Consider the following 5,862-nt stretch of genomic DNA (forward strand, 5'->3'; position numbering starts at 1 on the left):
ATGGTGGAAAATGTGAAAAAACCCTTTAGACATCCTTGGATTTTGATAAGGATAAGAGCCCTAAAAGCCTTATGAGCAGTAAAGGCAAGGGAAAAAGAAAGAATACTGAGCTAGGTGATGTTAAGAACAAGTAAAAGGAAGAAGAAAAATGTCAATTAAAAAGATATGGAAATAGAGGAGGAAGGTGAGAGTGTGGATGAAGGAAAGAGCTTGGAGATGATGAATGATGGGGATAGTGAGTATTCTAGTAGCTAGGTGAAAAAATGTATTGACCTCTTGAGTAATTATCCTTCTCCTATTTCGTCTCATTCTCAGGATAACCAAGACCTTCCTCATAATAACATGGAAAAGGAGGAAAAAGTGATCAATCCAGAGAAGAATGAAGATGATTTTGACAAAGAGATTCCTTGTCTTTAATAGGAAACTCTTGGAAGATGACCTCAAGAATGTTAGTGTTGAATTTGTCCTGGGTGTATTACAGATTGTGAAGTCCATTTCCTTTTACACTTTCTGTATGGAGAATTGGTCCATTAATGCAATAAAACTTTTGAATATCAATTACAAATCCCTAAATTCCAAGACGGATGAAATACTAGGTAAAATGCAAGATTGTATAGAGAAAGAGAATTTTCGAGAGCCCACTAAAGAGGACAGTGTTATCTTGGTGCTGACAAAAAGAATTGAGAAACTAGAAAATAATTTGAATGAGAGGATTAATAGTTGTCAGGGGTTTTTGTAAGCTACCACTGAATGTATTAACAATTGTTGGGTAAAGTGGATCAAAATACTAATAATATGCTAGTTCTAGACTTAGAAGACCCAAAGTACATCGAGGAATCCCCTGGGAGTACTAAAAAAAGCCAAGAAAGCATAAGGAAGATGAAACTAACAGTAGGAAGCCAAGCAAGGAGGACATCTAGGAATCCATTGAAAAAATCAACAAAATCAAATAAGAGATAGTCATGGAACTAACATAATTCTTTTAGTGCAAGTGTTTTTTTTTTTTTGTGTCTGGCAATTTTTGGGTTTTTAGTGCCTTGTTTACTATTTTAGCTTGTTAGGCCTACATTTGTTTTGCTAATGGTTACTTCTTGTTGGTTGTTTTTGCTCTGGGGGTGCTGAGTGTTCTACAACACTAAATTTTCCTATGGAACTTTATTGTCTATTTTTTTGTAAAACATTTTAGGGTCTCGAGTCCCTTACATAAAAAATATGTTTTAACCCTTAATCTAAAATAAGAACCCTAGAAAGTCATGAATTGTGGTATCTAAATTTTCAAACTATAAATTAGCATGAATATCTCATTTACCATCAAATATATGTTCATCTTAAACAAATCCTAAAATATTTCAAACCATGACTTTATCAGTGATAGAATTCATATTTCTTTTATCATCATTTCTCCACTCAACATTACTCCAAGATCTTGAATGACCAAAATCAAAAATTCAATCTCAATGACAATAATCAAATACATGTCAGATGTAGAATATTTATAATATAAACCTTGTGACTAAATAAAATTCTTTTATAAATTCAAACCTTAAAACAATCTGGGTACATATGCACAACCTCCATAGCTTAAACAAGAGAATTAAACTATTTATAATCAAAAAGTTGCAAGAGCTCATGGGCACCATCAAAATGATATTTCTCAAGCAATTAAAATTTAGATAACTTTTCATGTTCAAAAAAATGAAATGCATGGTAGATGAGAATTATTTGTAGAATATCTCATGATTGTATAAAAATATTCCTTTAATGCCTTCAAATACAAAATCAAATAAGTAAAAATACAAGGACGTAAAGAATCCTCATAGCTAAAATTGGTGAATTTGATCTACTTCTTCGCTATCTTGAAAAGATAAAGACAAAGACAAAAATTGTCTAAACTTCCACATATAATGACAATTTTTCTACTTGGTGCAAATGTTGAAAACAAATTGATACAAGTATGATAAATATGTTTCAATCATTGTTTTGTCACTGATGTCAAACCTTCTACTTGTTGGTAAAGTATGATAAATATGTTTCAATCATCATTTTGTCACTGATGTCAAACCTGCTAGTTGTTGGTAAGATAATTGCTTATATGGTTTGAGTACTATCATTTTTTTGATTGATGAAGAGGATTTGATCAAATGAGGTAACAATAGCACCTAGAGGACTACATATCTTCACTTTTGTATTGGAAATTTCTCATGTCTTGTCTTGCATTGTAATTATGTATTGTCTTGCAGATTCTCATGTTATGAGTGACATAGTAGTTTCAGAATCATAGGAATGATTTTTTTTGAACTGAGGACAACCCATCAGGTAAAAGGAGTTATTACAGTTGCTTTAGGTGAGTCAAGAAGCTTCATTAGTAGGTCCGCTGGAATAGGCCTTGCCATTGACATTGCACAAGTAGTCATACGAAAGAGAATAGAAAAAATGAAGTTTTGAAGGAAAAATAAATAGTTGAAGAAAAATAAAATGGTTCAATCAATCTTTTAAATTTTTAGCTTTGCCATGTAACCTTTCCCATTTATTATCACTTCCAAATAACAACTGAAGTGTAATTATGTCCTATAGATATACATTTTTTTTACATAATAGAGCAATATATAATTTCATGCTTAATATTTCCTTTTATTTTATGTACTAGTGTGTATGGGTAGTTTATCTTCCTTTGAAGGTGACAAAGTTCATAAAAAAACATTCTAGTATATTGGTTTATTACTTAGCAGTTTCCTTAAATTTGTACTTAATAGTTTCCTTAAATTTGTGTTGGTTTTAATATGGGTACAATTAGAAAAGTATGACATGTTTTAACATGGATAAAATAAAAAAAGTAATTAAGGTCCACTAGATAGTTTTTCCTTGATTGCTTAATATCAATATCACACATTCAGTATCAATGTTATTTACATATTTGACATGCAATCAAATGCACAAATATTGTTGGAAAGGTGACTAATTCATATAATATTGTAAAAATGACATGTATTGACATGGCTACAGTTGGAAAATTAATCAAGGACCATTAGATTTTTTTAAATTACTTTGCATCAATATCATACATTCTTCTATATGATATTTACATGTTCAACATGCAATCAAATGCATAAATGTAGTTTGAAAGGTGATGAAAAGATATAATTTAATAAATATGCTCATATTTATTTTCCAGGTTCCTTATCCCCCACTTGGATGCATCCTCATCTCTTGTTCCTATCCTTGATCCTTGTTATTTCCATTTTGAAATATTGTTCCCATAATTTTTAGGGTACTTATAAATCCCCTCCAAACATTCTTACATTTCTCGGATTTTCCCAAGAGGGGAATGTGGATGTGGTAGGGTCATAATTAATTTCACTGTCATTCTAATATATGTATCACCTATGAATCTATGATTCTATCTTCAGTCGATGGTTGATTTTGAAAAAACTAATATTTATCTATTCATGCTTGTACTATTCAAGTAAATTAGTTTTTCTAATTTTGGGATTATGAATTTTTCTTTGTGCAATAATTGTAAAAGCTGGTAGTGGGCCAAGATATGTTGTTGGGTGTTGGAATAAGGTAGATAAAGATAAGCTCACCACAGATACACGTGTTGTTCTTGACCTGACAACACTTACAATAATGAGGGCTCTTCCTCGTGAGGTACCTAGCATTAGAATCTTGCATCATCAACTTGTTAATAAGCACAAAGTATATCAGAATCTTTGAAGGGATTTTTTGGAAAAAGGCTAATAATTTTGTTTGTGTATATTGGATGCAGGTGGACCCTGTTGTTTATAATATGCTACATGAGGATCTTGGCAATGTGAGCTACTCAGTAGTAGGAGGGTTAGCAGATCAAATTAGGGAGTTGAGAGAGTCTATTGAACTTCCTTTAATTAATCTTGAACTCTTTCTTAGGGTTGGAATCAAATCTCCTAAGGTAAAATTTGTCTGGGGTGCAAATTAATTGTTGTAATTACTTGTTTATGTAAAGTTCAACTTGCATGTTTTATTTATTCTTGTTGGAATTATTTCATAGAGGTTGATTCTTTTTTATCCAATTTCAGGGAGTACTTATATATGGCTCTCTTGGAATGGGAAAGACACTATTAGCAAGAGCTATTGCTAGTAACAATGATGCCAATTTCCTTAAGGTTGTAGCTTAGCTTTTTTGATATCCATCTTACTTTTATGTAATCCAACTTTCTTATTTATTGTACCCGAGGTTTGATTTATGCCTTCTTTTTTTAATACTATTTTTCAGGTGGTTTCAAGTTCTATAATAGATAAATTTATGCCTTCTTTTTGTAATACTATTTTTCAGGTGGTTTCAAGTTCTATAATAGATAAATATATTGGTGAAAGTGAAAGGTTTATCAGGGAAACGTTTGGTTATGCATGGGATTACGAGGCATGACTTCTTATTCATTTGAACATCAAAAGACTAATTTTTGGTGTTTTTTAATATAATTACAAATGCTAATATAAATAAATAAATAAATAAATAAATAAATATATATATATATATATATATATATAGTTTTTTAAAATTTCAAAACATTGTGTATGTTGAATTATTAGCTCATCACATCTAAGAATTTGAAGGTAATTGACACTAAAAAGTATTTCTCTATATGCCTGCAACCCTATTCCTCTTAGTAATTGTACTAAAATCTACTAACAAGTATTCTGATTAATATAAATGAAATGCTTAATGTTATAGTGGGGCTTTGTTGCAACCATGCATCATATTTATGGATGAAATTAATGCAATCAATGGATGCCATTTTAGTGAAGGAACAAGTGCTGATTGAGAAATTCAAAGAACTTTAATGGAATTGCTTAACCAACTAGATGGTTTTGATCAATTAGGAAAGATATTGTGTTTTAAGGTGCTCAAGATGCTGTAATTATCTATCAACTAAATTAAAGAAGAAATTATTTTATTTAACTTATTTAAGATTCTTCAAGGTAGTGTATTTTTCATTGTGACCTGAAAATCTTGTTAATTTTAACATTAAATGCAGGTAAAAATAATCATGGCAACAAATCGTCCCGATGTTCTGGACCCAACCCTACTTAGACCTAGCCGTTTGGATAGAAAGATTGAGATTCCACTTCCAAATGAAGAAGTAAGAATTGAATTACTGAAAATACATGCTGCAGTGATTGCAAAACATAGAGACATAGATTATGAAGTTGTTGTAAAGCTTGCCAAGGTCTTGTTCTATTTCTTTACTAATTTGAAATTTATCCAAAATACTTGAGTTTTTATCCTATACTACACCGATATGTTCAAAAATTGGTAATTGTTGGTTGATTAATAACTGTATAGCTGAGATTATTTAAAATTTTGTCAGGGCTTCAATGTAGTAGATCTTCGTAACATTCAGTACAGAAGCTAGTATGACAACCATCCATGCAGAGCATGATTACGTAATCTAGGAATATCTTATATAAGTACATTTTATTTTCCTTTCTGTTTAGCATTTTATAAAGTTGAAATTGCTTGTGATCTCTTAGGTTTGTAACTTGTACTTATCTTTTCCATTCAGGTTGCTCGCAAGTTGAATGAAGCAAAGAAATTGGAGTCAAGTTGCTCAAGAGTTGATCTATGTATTAAATATCTATTGTTTAATTAAAAAAAAAACATACAAAAGTTATGTTTGGCCTTATTTGAGAAATCTTGTATGTTCAAGTGGTAGAAAATGTGATCCAAATAATGTGGTCATTGCACTAGTGTGGTCCTTGATGGGACTCAAAATTGCATTGCTATTTTGAATACCATTCCAAAATTTTGGTCATTTTGAGCCCTATAAGCACATTTTCTTGCTTATGTACCTGATTGTCATTTTAAGGTCTAAGAGGTGTTTA

General features: G+C 30.8%; 1 pseudogene; it reads left to right on the forward strand.

Annotated features, from left to right (window-relative positions):
• The first annotated feature begins 379 nt into the window (after nt 1-379).
• LOC149549929 (26S proteasome regulatory subunit S10B homolog B-like) lies at nt 380-5,433 on the forward strand (annotated as a pseudogene).
• Nucleotides 5,434-5,862: the final 429 nt, after the last annotated feature.

Source organism: Cupressus sempervirens, chromosome 7 (genome assembly GCF_028749045.1).
Source record: "Cupressus sempervirens isolate cs-2001-9-10 chromosome 7, ASM2874904v1, whole genome shotgun sequence".
In the NCBI taxonomy this organism is placed as follows: Eukaryota; Viridiplantae; Streptophyta; class Pinopsida; order Cupressales; family Cupressaceae; genus Cupressus; species Cupressus sempervirens.